A 19,264-nucleotide genomic window follows, 5' to 3' on the forward strand; every position below is an offset into this window, starting at 1 on the left:
TTAAGGAAAAACATTCATCCGTTAATGACGATCATTCCTATGTCTGTGTTACTAAACATTTTTATAGATAATAAAATAATATTTACAGTATTTTATAAGGCAAGGGGCTTTTTTTGTTTGGTTTTTTTTGTTTGTTTGTTTTGTTTTGTTTTACCCTGGTATATACACATATCAAGTACATGGGTAAGTACAATGCAGTTCAAGACATGGTTTCAGTCGCCTGCCATGGACGAGATACCCTGCTATGCGAGGAGCACACTGGCCTCTACAACTCTCAGTCTACAACGTGCACAAATCATTCCAACTTACTGAAGCAGGAGCTAAAAGAGAGCAGACACATCCAAGAAAAGTCAGAGAAGTGTTCCTGGCAGAGAAGCATTGGGTAAAAATATACATCCTGATGTTTGATCATGTGCTTTTTCTTGCTCTAACTTTACCCAAATGGAGTTAGACACTGACTGATGTATGGCTCATTTTGAATTCCACTGTCCCTCTATGATGGAAATCTAATGTAAAATGTTTACTCTAAACTGGGTGGTACACAAAATATTGATACTATGATTGAATCAGAAATGTATTTGGATCCTCTGCACATCATATAGTTTGTTTCCTAAACAAATCTGGTTAAAGAAAACATCAAAGGTATTTTTGAGAGAATAGAACTTGGGAAAATAAATTCAGTCCAGCTGACATTAAACTCTGCTCCTGTCAAACCAAACAGGATTTTAATGTATCTTGCCTGTTAAGTATTAGTGAGGAATCTGTCCAAACAGTAAAAAATAAAATCCCACAGTCACTAAATCAAAGTAATTAGAACTCCAGTGATGGGTGAAAGTGGAATCAGATGTTCTCCCTCACTGGGAAGTATCAGTTGGCTGGGGTATTTGAAAATCCATGACTTCAGACAGAGAGCTGCAGCTAGATATTATGACAGAGGATTTTTTGTGTTATGCAGGTTACACTGAGCTATATTTTTGCCAATTTCATGTAGGAGATGAATTATATAGAGAGATTAGATTTTTGGAAGCCATGTGCTGATTTTCCAACTGCAACCTATAGAAGTTAGCTGTGTACATACATCAGTCATCCCCAGATGTTTTACTATTTTCCCTGTAAATTGTTAGTGTAGAATTCTTCTTAATTTGGGACTCTGGTATATTTTACTCCCTAACTCCTGTAACAGGATGGAAATTCTGTTAACTGTGCTGGGCATTGTAAGTCTCCTCCAGCGAGACCTAGAGTAACGGCAGCCACAGATGCCTCACGAATCAAAGGAGCACTAGGTCCTGAGGTAACTAGTTGAATGGTGAGTGGCTTTCTCTGTTAAGCAGATTTTAACATTTCAAAATGATTTCTTACATCTATTTTAATCCTGGATTACAATATCTATGGAAGAATATGGAATACAAATAAACTAATAAAACAGAAAATAAAACACTCCAGAAAAAATTTCAACAAAATTGGCCACTTTGTTGTGTCATATAGAGCAAGAAAACCTACAATTTTTCAGTGATGAATAGTATTTGGGATGGATACAGACATTGACACACCTTGCATTTTAAAGTCTAATACTAATAATTTCAAACATACCTTGACCCATCACTACCTGGTGGCAGGCAAAGCCTTCAGGTTTTCAGTGCAATACATCCCTTGATCCTCACACTGACCTTTAAGTGTTTTACAGATGAGGAAATTATGGTCCTGCCTAAGTCACAAAGGCAAGTCGCCTAACAGCACACAACTGCTCATGTGGGTCTGGGGTTTGGATACTGCACAGTAGAACCACAAAGCCGATTACTTTAGCCACTTTCCTTCACCACCTCCTAGCTTTGAAACATGGCATGTCAGGAAAGTTTGCCTCGTAATCCAGTTATGCAATGACTTTATCAAGAGTAATTTTCATCCTTTAATGTCCAACTATTATATCACCATTTTAAGAAATTCCCATTTCCATCAGCAGTGTACCCCACAGGCATTAACCAACATAAGGGTGTTTTACAAGCCAGCAGGGTTTCAGAAGACAGGGCATCCTGCAGAGGGGGGACAAAGACCCCAGGATGCAGGGAGTTGGTGCTACCTTCCCACCTTGGCCAGCTGCTGCCTTTTCTTCAGCTCCACGAAATGCCTCCCCACCACACAGGTGTTGGAGGTGAGCAGGTCTTCCTCTTCTTATTCCCTCATCCCAAATCCACAATCAGGGTTGTGGTGGTGGAGGTTCCTGGAAGTCAGGCAGGACACATGTGACACTGGGGGTGATATCAAATCACCTGTTTGGACTTAACATTTCCAGCATGCTGTTTATCCTGTGGGTAGCAAGAACATTGCGTCTCCAAGAGTAACCTGACTCACCCAAAGTTACCTGGAAGGGAGTGTCTATGGGCTGGTTCCTCACTCGAGAGGCCCCCAGGCAGAAGCCAGCAGAAGAGGAGGGAGTGACATTCGGTGATGAGCCATCTCCTCTTCTCTTCTCATCAATCCCATGTGACATGTAGTAATAACTCCATCGTACAGATTAGAAAAGTCTTGTTGTGGCCAGGTCCCTCGCTCAGGGTCACAGACTTTGAAGGTGTCAAAAGCTGAAGTCAAACCAAGGCACCTGGTACTCTGGAAAGACAGTGGCGTCCCTCTGAGAAGACAGGGTACCTGCAGCCTGACCACACGGAGGCTGGGCATTTTGTCCAGGGTGGTCTTGGATAAACGTACAGTTCCATCAGCCTTCGTCCCTCTCCACTTGGACATTTTGCCATAATTAAAGAGTGAGCTTCTCTCTTGCACCTCAAATTCAGAAGTCGGACCCTGCGAGTCAGTTTATTAGGCAGATGATACCCTCACAGAGTATGTTTTCCTCCCTAAATATATCAGGAAGACTGTCTGCCTGACTTCTCTTTTAGTCTTGGCTACTTCGGAAGTTGGCTTATTGAGAAAGAGTATGGGGTCATTTTGCCTTATCATTTCCACCTCCAGGCAATCCGCAGAATAAGTAGATCCCAGGAAATGCAGGGGTTTATTACAAAGTGAAAAATGTAACTACACACCTGAAATTCTGTGCAAGTCCACACCGGGCTTAAAGTGGTTTGAGGTGGACCTTCCTGCAGATGTTTTCTTCTTTCGAGTAAGCATTCTGCCACGTGCAGTGTATTTGATTGTCAGAGACTTCAGTGTGTCTCTTCATTTGTGAACTGCAGGAACTCCACAAGACGGATGATCAGGAGAACTAGTTTCAGGACCTATTTCTGCCACAGGATGATTAAGTTCTTAAAAGTCATAGTCTCCTTACTTTTAAAATGGGGAAGAGAAAAATAAGAACTTCACGAATTATTTTGAGAGTCATATGAGATTTTGTATGCAAAACACTAAATAAAACTGTAAGGCATTATATCAATACCAGCTATATCATTACTAGTACTGTTGTTAAATTATTATTATTATTACAAAAGTATGTAGTTGGCTGTGTTATGGGATGTAAGGCTTCATTGTAATTAATTATGTGATGTGACATGAAGGGTCTCATGGTGTAGCAACTTCACTGGGTGTTACTGGAAAGAAAAACTGTTTGGGAAGGACAGTGAACTGAGCACCAATTGTCTTGCAGAAAAGGACCAAAAAAGACAAGAATGAGTATAAAATGCATGCTTTGTCAAGCTTCTGGGTGGAATGAGTTCCTGAGACCGGAAGCCGCAATCATCCTAAAGAAACGTCTGATGGACAAGAGTTCTAAAGGGGTTGCTGGCCTGCACTTTGCCCTGCAGACCACGGGCTCTGATGGGGCCTGTCATCCCCCAGCCACGATCCACAGGTTAATGCTCTCAGAGTTACCAGCCCCGCATCTGTGGCCTCTGGCGGGAACACATGTTATTTGGGTAACTGAGAAACAATCTCCCTCCCTATCAAGCTCTTATGGACAGAAACTAATGTTTGTCTGCTGAGCACATGTATGTCACTTGGTGTTCCACCTGTGTTTATTCTAGAGGACATTCTGATCAGGGTTTGGAATTCGCACAGAGAAACTCACTGGCTTACTGACACTCCCAGAATTGCTACTACCATAATCACACTCAGATTTCCATCGGCAAATATGTATAAGGCAGTGGTAGGGAGAGGATGAAGATATTTTTCCTGGGGAGCAGACGGTCTGAAGCTGAGAAAAGGAATATCTGATTTGTAAACCAGACACAGAAGACATAGAAGGCCAAGGTGGACCATCTGGTCCTATAATGAACTAATGCTGATGCTTCTGATTTTTCAGTAGACCTTTTAGCACATGATTTAATCCACAATCGGAACTAGAGAAATGCTGCCCATCTTAATTGAGTAGCAAAGCAGTGAGCACTGCCTCAGTCCTTCAGACACTGAGCAGGGTTGGGAGACAGGGTCTCGTAGGACAGTGGGACTGGCTGCTTCTCCTCCCAGCTCCTCACAGGGCCACTCTTAACTTCCCAAAAAATGCAGTTTTATTGGGGCTGGTGTTGCGGAGGATGCTTTCTTTCCCTTTAACAAGCTATGGGTCATGCAATGATGATTTTTTGACACCATAACAAACTTGCAATGAGCAAGCAGCTCTTATGTCTCAGGAGTCTACACTTGCTGTAGATACAGATGTGAATAACCTTCTCTGCTCTAACAGAATTCACTTTCAATAATACCATGTGATAAGTACTTTAATACTAATGTACACCGACTGCCACTAGGGCACTAAGGAGGAAGTGATGAATTCTTCCATAGGGAATCAGGAAGGACTTCTCAGGTAGGTGACATTCGAGCTGGGTTTTGCAAGATGAATGGAATTTTCCGGTTGGGGAAGGAAGGAATGACGGCATAGTGATTTGTATGTTGAAAGACATGGAGTTAAGGAAAGTCTTGGAATTTTCCAGGGACCATAAGAGGTAAAGTGGTACTTGCTTTGGGGGAAGGGGACCGGGTGGCCAGAAAGGAATTAGAAGTGGGGTGAAGTTTTGAATGGCTTATGATACTCTTCATACTTTATCTTATGCACAAAAGGAGATGACAAAAGCTTTCCTTAAGTAATAGATAAAAGGAATTGGCATTTGGACATTTCGGCATTAAAAATGACAAGATTGGGACTTCCCTGGTGGCGCGGTGGTTAAGAATCCATCTGCCAACGCAGGGGACACAGGTTGGAGCCCTGGCCCGGGAAGATCCCACTAAGCCCGTGCAACACAACTACTGAGCCTGCGCTCTACAGCCCGTGAGCCACAGCTACTGAGCCTGCGTGCCTGGAGCCCATGCTCCACAACAAGAGAAGCCACTACAATGAGAAGCCTGTGCACTGTAACAAAGAGTAGCCCCCACTCGCAGCAACGAAGACCCAGTGCAGCCAAAAAAAAAGACAAGATCCCATGAATGTGGAAAAGCATGGGTAGACCTTTCAAAGAGTGATAGAACTTGCAAGCCTACAGGTTGATGGTCGTATATATCATCCACCAAGAAATGAACCCAGGAAGAAAAGATTTGGATTTTGAAGCATAACCAGATATGATGATAATGAGTTTAGACTTGGACATGTTTTTATGGGTTTGCTTTCAGATCACAGGTCAAGGAACACCACAAGCTAATGTGTTTATGATTGCACATAACATGTACAGAGAACTGGTTTTTTTTCTTGTGGTTACAATGTAAGGAAAAGTAGCATGTGGCATGTCTTGAACAATTGTTTGGGGCTAAATTGTGAAAGGCCTTTAAAAATGGGCATGTGTCCATTAGAAAACAGAGTCAGGAGGATCTTGAATAATTATTATAGCAACAGGACAAATAGATGTGAGCCATTTTATTTTTTTTAAATGACAGGAATATGAAGAGGAAGGATGAGTCAGAGGTGACTCCAAGTTTTCAAATTTGGTGAAAGGTTTTGGAGCGTTCACTTTATTATGTGGTACTGAGCAGAATTGAGTGAATGCAACCATTACAAATTACAGCGGGCCAGACTTCCAGCAAAGCTGTGCATCTGGAACATATACTCTGAGCAGGAAGGGAAGGGTCAGCTGAGCCACTCAACTGCCATGAAGTCAACTCACTTTATTTGATTGACTAGATAAGGATGAAGCAAACTAAAAGGGGACACGCTGACAGATGACAAAAAGAACAGTAGACATCAAAGGCACAGTACAGAAAAAAATGCATAAAAGCTGAAGCGTCTGAGGACATTGGCACAAAGGTAAATAGATAACCTATCTCAGTAGCCCATGGTGGTGGTCATATAAATTGTCCCTATTTAAAAATGTTGATTTTGACTCATCACAGCAATGTTTAAAAACAAAGAAATATATGTAACAAGCTTTGGAATTATTTTAATAAAAATTGTGAAAAAAAATTAAATGCTAAAATTTTCATTACCTGCAATATTTATATATGTAAATAATCTTGCCAAATATTATTGGGAAAGTAGTTGAGCAGTTTGTTAGTAAGTAGAATTCATATGTGGATGAATAGAAAGAGTAAATATAAATTTTTTTCCTTTACTACTCATTCAACTGGATTGTTGCCATTCAAAATTTTTTTTATAACTTCAACTTGTAATGCTATTTTGATAATGGAATTCTATTGTAATTAATATAATCAAATATATTTCATCTGAGATTCATTTGGGACCTAGCCATTTATACAAATACCATGTTCTATTGAATTTCAGTTACTAAAATAGAAATTATGTCAAGATACATACAAGAAATGATATAGTGAAAATGAACCTAGAATGTAAATATTAATGTGGCTATTTTAGACTGTTTCTTGACATTTTTTTCATATTAAACCAACATAATCCTTTTAGTATAGCCATAGTCTATTATTATTATTTAAATTTCAAGAGTTTGTGGTCTCTTTAGTTGCTCAATTGCTATTATTCATATTAATTACATATTTACCATATAGAGTTTCAGATTGTAATTTGGAAGCTGGCTAGCAGAATAAATCATTAGCTATCAAATTATTTAGTAAAAATTAAAGCACGTAACATTTTCTGTAATAATGTAGTTAGAAGCATGTTTTTGAGTAAATAGACTAGTCATTCATGGAATATGGGATTAAGTGCACTAGCAAATCTGTTCCCACCCAAAACTCAGATTCTAGGCAGAGGGTTTTTTTTTTATAGGATATTTCCTCTCAGAGGCTGTGTGAGGTTAAAACTGGTCCAAAACAAAGTCTGTGAGGGCAACTTAAGTCAAGAGACTGAGCAACTGTCCTTTGCAGGCCAGGGATTGTAAAAGGAAGTCAAAAGCTAGAATTAGATATGGATAGAAACTGAACTATCCATTGTCCATAGACAATAAACATTGTTTCTTCCAGTTTCAAATTTTGTTTTCAGTTAAATGGAAAATCCAACCAATCACGTTAAGATATTAAGTGCTTGCTGTAAATTAACAAAGTTAATGTTGGGGTAGGTATGGAATGTTAGCTTGGATGGGATTCTACGAAAACACTGTGACATGTTGCAAATGTTACAAATTGTGTGATCTTTTCAAAATTATTTAGCTTTCAAAAATCTCATTTCCTCACCTATAAAATGGAAATAATAAAAACTACAGGGCAATCTGTTGTGAAAAATAAATACATAGTAAAGACATATAGTAGTTGACACAGAGGAGTTGACATATGATGTTAATCCCTGACCTCTTCCCCTTAAGATGGAAAAGTTGCTCAGGTCTTATGTCTTTTGCAAGGCGCATAGGACTCGCAGAACTTCCAGCCGTTTATAGTCCCCCCAGTTTCATGTCAGACATCAAGCAGTTACGTATTGGAAGATGCAGGCAGAGAATTCCTTGGCAAACTCTTTTCCGTAGAGTTGAATTCCTCGCCATCCTTGGATTTCTGTACTGCAATAGATGCCTATTTTTAGTTGCAGTAGAATACCTATTCTTTGCCCAAATCCTAGAATGCACCAAATGGGAAACAAAATATGCTTAGAAAGGCAAATGGAGCAGTTTCACAGTTTCCCTGGTCGCATGGGGCCCTGAGTGCTCTGTGGCTCCACTGTTCCAGGTACATGTGTTTTGTTCTGGGGAAGATTATATATAGGATGCATGAACAACGAGGTCCTGCTGTACAGCACAGGGAGCTATATTCAATATCCTGGAATAAACCACAATGGAAAAGAATATAAAAAAGAATGCATATATGTGTATAACTGAGTCGTTTGCTGTACAACAGAACTTAGCACAACACTGTAAATCAACTATACTTCAATTAAATAAATAAATACACAGAAAAATTTTAAAAAAGGGAGGGTGGAGGGAATATCCTGATGGGCCTTCCAGCCATGGTAAGACTCAGCTTTGTGTGAGAGCCATGCGAGCAGGGGAGGCTGGTGTGGAGCGCAAGCAGAGGAGCTGCTTGGTGGAAAGGCTATGCTGGTCCATGTTAGGTGTTTGCTTTGGAAACCAGTGTCCAGCGTTGTACGTGCACTGGACACACTTAACATTTACCCACACTTCACTCCCCCCACCTGTCAGATGCCCCAGCACCTGGGAATTTGCACCACAACAGCCATTCACGTGCTCCAGGTGTTCAAGAAATGTCCATTGCACAAATGGATAACCATGTTGAAATATGGATCATAACTTTCAGAGCTGAGGATTGAACTTTTTAACCCCCTCTAATAGAATAAACTGTGTGTGTATGTGTATAAAATTGTCTGTTTAATTCTCATATCAAGCTGCAAGGCTGCTACGTGTTCCCCCATTTCATAGAGAGAGAAACTAAAGACTAGAAATGTTAAGCTAGTCAGTGGTGGAAGTGGTTGAACCAGGTTTGCACTGAGGTCCTTCTGTGTGAAAGTCTGGCACCTCACTGACTTTATAGACAAGCCCTCTTCTGTTTCTCTTGATTATGACTTCTAACTCAGAGTGCTTTTTGCAGGATTTGTATTTCCAATTAATATCCTCAGTTCTTTTCCGTGTGAGAGTAGCTAACGAGCTCTCTCTTAACACAGGGACTCATCTGGCAACACATCTATATTTTTTATACAGATACCTGATCAGTTTGTTGATTAATTTCAATCCAGATTTAAGTCTTTCTTTAGAAATGTGGAAGGCTTTTCCTCAATAAGAATTTAACTTTCTTCCTTCGTACTGTGATCCCTCTTCAGAAATATTCTAAGCATCTTTACTGAGAACCAGTAGGCACAGGCCTGAAAAACTTTCATTATGTGAAGAGGGTGTTCGGCTAATTATGAGAAAAACATTGGACAGAAACAGACTGAAAACAGATATTCAGTATCACTTTAATTAGGCTGTACTGCTTGAGGAGTCTCTTCAAAATAATAGTCTTGATATTATTATAAACATGTTTAACAAAAAGGCATCTTGGCAATGCTTACTGTCAGACCTGGCAATTAATTGAACTGACATTAATATTTAGACATTTAAGCGGAGCTCGCTGCACCTGGGGCAGCGGGTGATAGAGCTGCTGCAGGAGGCCCGTCAGTACTGGGGGGCAGGGGCGGGGGGAGACAGAAGTACTGCCGAGCTGGGCCAGGGACCGCAGGGGCCGCAGGAAGTGCAGAGATCAGAGACCACATCACATCAGACGTTACAGAAAAATCACAAGAGATTTGAGAGTAAAATTCTACTTTACCAAATAATCTATCACCTTCTTAAAAGCACCATCATAATTAACGCCATGGAATGAGTGAAGACAATGAGCCCCTGATATTTAGGAAAAATGTCAGGCAATGATCATTTTAAAAGCAGAATAAGAGGAGCAATAAGCACACGCAGCACCAGGAGTGGTGGAAGGGTCCGCATGTCGGGCAGCATTTCTAAATGCGTAAGTGTTAGCAATGCTTCAGTTTTTCTCTGTAGCTTGCTATGTAATTTAAAAAAATAATAATCTGCCATGAATAAGCAGAAAAAGGAAACAAAAAAGAAAAAGAAAAGACCTTGCGTCACAGACAAGGGATGTCTTAAGGACATTTTAAGAGCATTTTAGTGGTTCAGAGGGAACCACTGGAAAACTCCTGGATGAGGACTGATGAGCCACCCAGTGGTGTGGACACCACTGAACAGGACCCCACTAAGCTTTGGATGACCACCAAAAGCGCATACAGTGCGGAGCTAACACTGCAGAGGACTCCATCCTGGACGGTGAGGTCACCATTCTTGGTGTCACGTGAGAACAGGATGAGAAACCGGGCTTTACCAAAAAGGCCTCACATGGTAAGTTGGACAGCTTGTTACCAACATGCTTACCGGGTGGTTCTCCTTTGATCTGCTTGATCAGATGTCTCAGCTACTAATATAGTGAAAGACCACATTTTTAAGCCTGGAAGAGCAGCATCTCACCGACCGGCACAGCTAGAACTAGCAGAGGAACCTGGAGTCATCCTGGTACAGAGGTGCAAGGTGATTACAGGCTCCTGTTCTGTAAATGTACTTCTAACCACTTGCAAGACGCATGAGTGGGCTCTGAAACTGAACTCTTGGTGTGACACATAGACCCCAATGTTGATTCCCAGTTCAGTCTGTGGTGATGGGAGTAGAGGCCTTAGAGCATCCCAGATAGGTCATTTCATGCCCATGCCTCATGAATGGACAGCTGAGGGGTCCAGCCTGAGCAGTTGAAGAAATGCAGTGCTCCAGAATCGTTCTGAATTCTCGGGTGTTCTCTACTTCAGCATGCCAACTTATTTCTGTGGACAGACACTAACATTCAGAGTTGCAACTGTGAGGCGACCAATGACAAAGATTGTCTTCTTGACCAAACTCTAAGAAAATATGCTTGTTTGTACGAAAAATACGGTAATGTGTCCAGGAGTGATGAAGCAGCACATCAACAATTTACCTTCAAATAATTGTTTAAAGTTATTCAAACTTGTAATTTAGCTGTAAATTTGAAAGTGATTCAGAATTAGCAGAATAATACACAGGAAGGAAAAGGTGTCTACGCTTCGGTTTGACTGTGCCCAGAGTAAAGTTTATTGCTCTCTTAATTGGTCTAGTTCAGGGATATAATAAGTACTTATTAAAATTCACCAAATTAATAAATGAGTTGGTGAATAAAGGAAATATTAACTCATATTTTATAAACTTTAAGCTTACAAAATTGTCCTTCAAATATTTCTGACTCTGTATTTTTAAAATCTTGTCAGTATTGGTAAATATTTACATAAGATTAAAATTAAATTTCCCCTCTGTGTTTATGAAATTTTCTGCTATAATTAGTATAAATTCAGCTGCAGGCAACAAAAATCCAAGTCAACTGATTAAAAATATTGACTTTTATTCTCTCTCATAACAAGAAATCTAAAGGCAAGAAGTTTCCAGATTTGGTTAAATCAGTGGCGCTTCAGGGTAATCAGGGGTCTAGAATTTTCCCTTTTTCCACAGACCCCTCTTCAGCATACTGGCCTCTGTCCACAACTTTGTTCTCTGAAGGCTATCACAGCTCCAAGCATCTCCTCATTACACAGCCATCTATGTGCTCACCAAAGGAAAATTCCCTTCATAGGACTCATTATAACAGTGAAGGAAACTTCTCTCAGAAGTGATCCCAGGAATTGCCTCCTCATGCATCAGAATTATCCTAATCTTTTGCCTCAACCAAGCATTGGCAGGGAGGAACCCCCATACTTAGGGTAAAGCAATCAAACTTGGCCCTCTTAGACTGGTGGTGATATGGGAGGTGTGAGGAGATGCCTTTGCTAGATTGCATGACCATAGACTAAAAGAGGATATTGTTCAAAAAATGTTGAGGTTCTTCTACCAGAAAAAAATAAGGGAGTGGCAGCAAAGCATTTGAATAGACAATCAAAATTTTTGCAGCAATGGTAAACAAGAGGAAAAATTATACACCAGGAGGGCAAATAAACTTGAGCTGGCCATTGGGCAATCTCTACCACTGCCCTTTTGACCAAGAATCTTTTCTTTTTCTTTGTCATGAGGGGCACCCTTTCTGTTATGATTTCAATAGACACACACACATATACACACACACCACCTTTGTAGAAAAACAGTATCTTTCCACAATAATCTACCCTGTCCTGTATTCCCTGCTATTTTCCTCCTAATATGACTGAATACATGATACCAATAAATGCTTCAAAAACAGATGACATTGGTTAGTCTCTGAAAGTAGGTCATTTGCAAAGCTACACAAGAAATATAAACAATAATTGGCAAATATTATAATTTTTAAGGTAAAAAATTTTATTCTACTCCTATGAATAAATGACTCTATACGTACCTTGCATTACCAACAGAATTTTGTATAATATTTATCTGTACAACTTGCTACAGTCAAGACATAACTTAATCTAATAAGCAGTGATCAATCCCAGAAAACCACCCAAAAAAACTGAATTCAAATTTGCTCATTATCCTTCCAGTGGATTTTAGAAGTAGATTATTATTTATTCAATTTGCAGTATATTAATCTAGGTTTGTATTATGCCATAACATACAACCTGTTTTACTTCTTGAACAAAATGTACCAAGGCTAAATATTGCTATATAAATAGGATATGAAGCAGCACCTAAGAGTAAATCCATGATATTTGTATAGCCCTGGCTTACTTACAAAATGCTTTCAGAAAGTGATTTCTCTTTTCAGCTTCAAAGCAGTCCTGTGAACCAGTTATTTTTCACCCCAATTAAAAATATTAAACTCAAAGAATGCATGATTTGGCTGAAGATTATGGGCTATAATGGTGAAGATTCAAAATTCAAGTCCTTAGTTCGTAAGCCTGTTTTGATATTTATAATTGAATATGTATTATATTAAGATCATTAATATTCATAATAGTAATATAATAATAATATTTATAAGTTAATATATTATATTAATTATATATCTAATATCACATAGATAATCATGACACCATTATAACATACATCATATATTGTACAGTACATGTATTATATAAAATATTGTATATTATATATAATAGTATATAAAATACATAAAACACCTAGTAAGATTACAGTGCAATGGAAATCAACATAAAAAAGTTTCTGTATATTTGTACTAATATTTTACTGATATAGCACTAACTTACACATAAACTGTTTCAACTGAATACAGATATTAAACCAAATGGTCTCTCCAGTATCATTCCAAAAATGAATTGATATAAAAAAATAAATCAATTAAGTTGGTAGTGAGAAAAAGTCTGTTTCAGTCTAAGAGTATGCAACTTTCTATAGAAACATATAAATTCAGGTCAAATTCATTATTTTTTCCATGGTTTCATCATGCATCAGATATTTAGGTTCACTAAGTAAATATGGCTAGAGGAACATCAAAGATATTTTCAATACGATAGCATTGGAGAAAATAAATTGGATCCAACTGACTTTAACTACAGCCCTGTCAAATAGAACAGAATTCTAATGTTTCTTTTCTCCTACGTATTAGTGAGGAATCTGATCAGTAAAAAATAAAATCCCACAGCTATTAAATCAAAGTAATTAGAGCCTCAGTGATGGGTGAAAGTGGAATCAGATGTCTTTTCTGAAAGCTATTAAGTGGCTAAAGTGTGTTTTTATAAATATGGTGCATGGGTTTGTAACTTTATTGAAAGAAATGTTTATTCTTATAATGAAGTCTGTCAAGTCAAGTTTGTTAGGGCTTGATATAATCATATTACTTTCAAAGGACTCTGACACTAAACATAAAGATAGGAGGCCATGGGACATCGTTAACGATGATGAGAGTTATGAGAGTTTTGTAAGGGATCGTCTCCTAGAATGACCCTTCAGACTTGGGATCTTTCACTACAGTTACAAACGTCACATCATCATTTAGCTGGGCTGGTAATGCTGCAGTGTAATTACATATTTCACTAATGGGTACACCACTGTAATTACACTGCAGTGTTGTTACATATTTCACTGATGGATACACCACTGGAATACACCAATTTTTAAAACTTGGAAGAAAGTTCTTTTTTTCCCAAAGTTTCAAGTTTTGTGTGGACACGTAGGAAGAGCTGTGAGTGATGTGATAAATTCCCTGTCAAATCATGATTTTTTCCCTGATTCCAGTTAAACATGTTCTTGGGTTGAGAACTGTCAGTTTTAGTACATGAAGCTGTATGAATTGTGCTAACGTTCATTACCAAGACAATTCTGCATGAGTATAATGTGTAGTAGAGTCATTTAACCGTGTTCTGCTGTCCTCTAAAAGTAGCAGCAGAGATAGCCAAAAGATACAATCTCGTTTTATGTTAAAACCGACTCATTAAAGTACATACAGAACTAACTCCTGTTTCATTTAATGTGACCACTCTGCTTTCTTTGTGATTCATGTCCTATGCATAAGTAGGTTACCCATTCACTGGCTGCATTTTACTGTTCTGCTTTTACAGGTGTTCAGCTGAGCTCAAAGACAACAGGGATATTTGGGTGAACTAAACCCATCACATCAATAGCCACAAGGACCTCTCTGTTGAGAGTCCAGAATCATCACCTCCTAAAAACTGAAACCAAGTTTACAAATTCCCTCATCAATCCTCCTTAGGATCTGGATAAATTTCATTCAAGTAGCATTAAGCAACTTTCAGATTAACAACCAGTGAAACTAAAGAACCCTGCAGGGGATCTTGGAAGGCCACTGAACTTTTGTAGCTCCTTTGAAATTTTGCTTTAGCCTAAGGCAAATGGGGGGTGGGATAGGGTGGAAGGGAACTTACTTTAACTAATTACATGTTTTACAACAAAATAACCTCAAGTGAATAGGCTCCCACAGATACTGACCTTATAAATATCAACTTGTATGTGCACATATAAACATATATATATAGGAGGTATCACTTTTCATAAACTTTGAAATGTTTAAAATGTTCCAAATTATACCTGAGTGAGCAAACTTTTGATCCTCCAACTGAGCTTTGCGAATCTTCCTTGTATCACTTGCTAGATTCTAAAATGGCATTTCCCCCTGAAACTACGAGAAGCAACTAAAATGTTATCATTTGTTTAAAGAATAACATTCTTAACAAATGTTAGAATATGAAAGTGTACATGATGTTCCACAACAAAGAGTTTGCAAATTAATCTCTGTAGAAAAAAAATGTAATTTGCAAAAGAAGAACAAAAATATGTGCATGAATCACTGATATACTGTTACATAATCTGTTAACAAAACTTCTGTCTGTTTAAAAAAGAAATACTGTTTGGTAGTTAGTGGCTAATGGAATATAAGTGTCCATGTCTTTGCATCATCCTTTGGAAGTATTACCTATACTCATAAGAGCAACCAGCTAATTCTTTGTAATATAAGCATTTCAAATTGTATTAAGGGTTTTATCCTCTAGAGTTTCCCTGGTCCTCACATAATTGTTTAGCTGTGTATCTGCAGCACAGTAGTAATGGGTACCGGGGATGTGGATGAGAGACCCAGACATTAAGGCTGAGCACCAAGTCGACTGCTGGGAAAATCCTACAAAATTTCCCTCTCTCTCTGTCTGTCTCTCTCTCTCTCTCTCTCTCTCTCTCTCTCTCTCTCTCCACTCTCTCTCTCTCTCCCCCTTTCAAATGTGTTATGTATTATTCCTATCTAATACATTAATGTATATGAAGTCATTTTAGCCATCAAACCATCATCATCACCCCATTTTGGTTCATATTCATTGAGCATCTATCTATATGGCAGACAGTAGACCCACACCTCTGTGCAAAAACACATAACTGCCCTTTATGTAGCCACTATCTTTCCAATTTTGGGGGGGTTCCATATATGTGAGTTAGCATATGGTATTTGTTTTTCTCTTTCTGAGTTACTTCACTCTATGACACACTCTAGGTCCATCCACCTCACTACAAATAACTCAAGTTTGTGTCTTTTTATGGCTGAGTAATAGTCCACTGTATATATGTGCCACACCTTCTTCATCCATTCATCTGTCAATGACATTTAGGTAGCTTCCATGCCCTAGCTATTGTACATAGTGCTTCATTGAACATAGTGCTACGTGTCTCTTTTTGAATTATGGTTTTCTCAGGGTATATGCCCAGTAGTGGGATTGCATCTATGTTCATCAGTGATATTGATGTGATATTGAAAATTTTTTTTCTTTTTTTTGATAACTTTTTCTGGTTTTGGTATCAGGGTGATTGTGGCTTCAAAGGATGAATTTGGGAGTGTTTCTCCCTCTGCAACTTTTTGGAAGAGTTTGAGAAGAATCGGTGTTAGCTCTTCTCTAAATGTTTGATAGAATTCGCCTGTGAAGCCATCTGGTCCTGGGCTTTTGTTTGTTGGAAGATTTTTAATTACAGTTTCAATTTCATTACTTGTGATAAGTCTCTTTATATTTTCTAATTCTTCCTGGTTCAGTCTTGGAAAATTGTACCTTTCCAAGAATTTGTCCATTTCTTCGTGGTTGTCCATTTTATTGGCATATAGCTGTTTGTAGTAGTCTCATAAACTTTTGTTATTTCTGCGGTGTCAGTTGTGATTTCTCCTTTATCATTTCTCATTTTATTGATTTGCATCCTCTCCCTTTTCTTCATGATGAGTCTGGCTAAGGGTTTTTCAATTTTGTTTATCTTCTCAAAGAAACAGCTCTTAGTTTTATTGATCCTTGCTATTGTTTTCTTCATTTCTATTTCATTTATTTCTGCTCTGATCTTTATGATTCCTTTCCTCTACTAACTGGGTTTTCTTTGTTCTTCTTTCTCTAGTTGTTAGGTGTAGAGTTAGATTGTTTATTTGAGATTTTTCTTGTTTCTTGAGTTGATATTGAATTGTTATAAACTTCCCTCTTGGAACTGCTTTTGCTGCGTCCCATAGGCTTCGGATCATTGTCATTTTTTCTATGTATTTTTCCTATTTCTTCATTGAGTTTTTCAGTGATGTCTTGGTTATTTAGGAGCACACTGTTTAGCTTCTGTGTATGTGTAGTTTTTACAGTTTTTTTCCTCTAACTGATTTCCAATCTCATAGCGTTTTGGTCAGAAAAGATGCTTGATACGATTTCAGTTTTCTTATATTTTCCAAGGCTTGATATGTGACCTAAGATGTGATCTATCCTGGAGAATGTTCCATGTGCACTTGAGAAGAAAGTGCCACTTTCGGGTGGAATGTTGTATAAATACCAATTAAATTTATTTGGACTATTGTGTCATTTAAAGTTTGTGTTTCCTTATTTATTTTCTGTTTGGATGATTGTCCATTGGTGTAAGTGGGTGTTAAAGTAAACACTCAGTTGTGAAGCTTGTTTCTGGATGTCTCTGTGTGTGCATATATAAACAGGGGGAGAGTAAGAAGGCAGGAGTGAGGGACATTCTGACAAACATGATCTCCATGTATCTTCATTTTAAAATGCTGTATTTTCCCTTTCGGTCTGCCATTTCACCTGCTAAATCCCCCAAACACTGTGAGAAATAAAAAGACACGATTCAAAGGAATGCATTTTTTTGAACATGGTTGGTATTTCTATTATCATCATCACTGGTCTCCAGTCCATAAAAAGCCAAGAGAGTGGACACACCATCACAACAAGTGGAACAGAGGAATCCATAATCCAGCAGCATCCCCACCATGGAAAAGCATCAACTGATGGGTTTCCTGAGTGCCCAGATTTTGTGAATAAATTAGGGACATTTTCTGTAAGCAGCAGGTTCCTTACACTCTACCTGAGTGATGTTTTTAATGAAAATCTGATTGCATAAAATTCTTCATCATCTGCAGGTTAATATCTAAACTCCTTAACTTGGTGTATTAGATTGCTTGTGATCCTTCAGTCTCCACGCTTGTTACTCTTTCCAGGTGGACAAAGTACTGTTCCTGGTCATCACAGCACTCTTCCATAGTGGAGCCCATGTGCCCACACCTCCAGCCTCTAGTCCCTGACCCACCCTGATGATCCAGTTGGCAATCCCAACTCATCCCTGAGGACCTAGTTTAGATGTAAACTGAGCCTTCTTCTCTGCTCTAAACAATGTGTCCCATGGGGTACTGGTGCTCAGTACTCATGCTTAGTAGTCTTTCAGAAAATATTGGGAAATGAAGTGTTGGAGAATTGAAATTTGGAATATGGTATAAACTTTTCTACTAAGTCATACACAACTCTAGTTTTCTTACAATGAATATAATTGCAACTCCAATGTAACAATGGAGAGAGTATAACAGTAGGAACTTCCAATGTCATAGTTTTAAATAAGTTGTCCCAAAGATATCTGAGAATTCCCCAAGGACTTCTTTACGTATGGTCTCCTTTCTACCTTCTGAGGCTTATGTACTAGTTCAGTCACTGCCCTTTCAGAGTTGCCCCAGATCACCCCCTAGAAGCATTACAGACTTTCCCCAAAATTCCATGAAGAGATAAACAGCTACCTAAATTCCTCAACAAAGAATAAGAGTTTTTTGCTCCAACTTTCCCTCAAAAACTACCAGGTTACCACCTCCTTCCTCTTGCTCCTGTGTACTTCCCTTCCCCACCCCAGATTTCACATTATTCTCCCCTCCATGGAAAAAAGAAATTCAATCCTCTTTGGCTTTTATTACCAAACATATACAGGGCAACCCCTCAGATTTTTCAGAAGTACAGAGGATTTTTTAATTTGCCTGTAGGGACTTCCCTGGTGGTGCAATGGTTAAGAATCCACCTACCAATGCAGGGGACACGGGTTCAAGACCTGATCCAGGAAGATCCACATGCTGTGGAGCAGCTAAGCCCGCGAGCCACAACTACTGAGTCTGTGCACCACATCTACTGAAGCCCATGTGCCTAGAGCCCGTGCCCTGCAACAAGAGAAGGCACCACAATGAGAAGCTTGTGCACCACAATGAAGAGTAGCCCCCACTCGCCGCAACTAGGGAAAGCCATCGTGCAGCAATGAAGACCCAACACAGCCAAAAATAAATAAATAAAGAAACAAACAAATAAATAAGTAAATAAATTTAAAAAAATAAATTTGCCTGTAGAAGGTTGGTGTGACTGTAAGGAAACTGTTTTCTTTTCTGGTGCATAACTCCTTTTTCAAACTTATTCTTATTTTCTATTTTACCTCTATCTTTTCTTCCTCATTACATTCTCACCCATACACCTTTAAAAAGTAGTAACCGCCTCAAGCAGCAAATCTCCTGCTCTGACAATTTTTGTTGTTGCTGTTTTCAGGTAGCTTAGCTGGCAACCAACTCAAGCAATCTGCAAAACAAAATAAAAGGCACATAAGGAGAGAGCCTGAGGGGTTCTCTTGTAAGCATTCTGTACATGTTTAATGCATCTGTGGTGCTACACTCCCCCATACACACACACAAACACACACACACACACACACATACACACAAGTGCCTTAGTGTCATTGTTATAAGT

General features: G+C 38.8%; 1 pseudogene; it reads left to right on the forward strand.

Annotated features, from left to right (window-relative positions):
* Positions 1-206: 206 nt before the first annotated feature.
* LOC113624206 (cytokine receptor-like factor 3 pseudogene) lies at positions 207-10,718 on the forward strand (annotated as a pseudogene).
* The last annotated feature ends 8,546 nt before the right edge of the window (positions 10,719-19,264 follow it).

The sequence above is a fragment of the Aethalodelphis obliquidens genome, unplaced genomic scaffold, assembly GCF_003676395.1.
Source record: "Aethalodelphis obliquidens isolate GAN/ISIS:26980383/991018 unplaced genomic scaffold, ASM367639v1 scaffold12, whole genome shotgun sequence".
NCBI classification, from domain to species: Eukaryota; Metazoa; Chordata; class Mammalia; order Artiodactyla; family Delphinidae; genus Aethalodelphis; species Aethalodelphis obliquidens.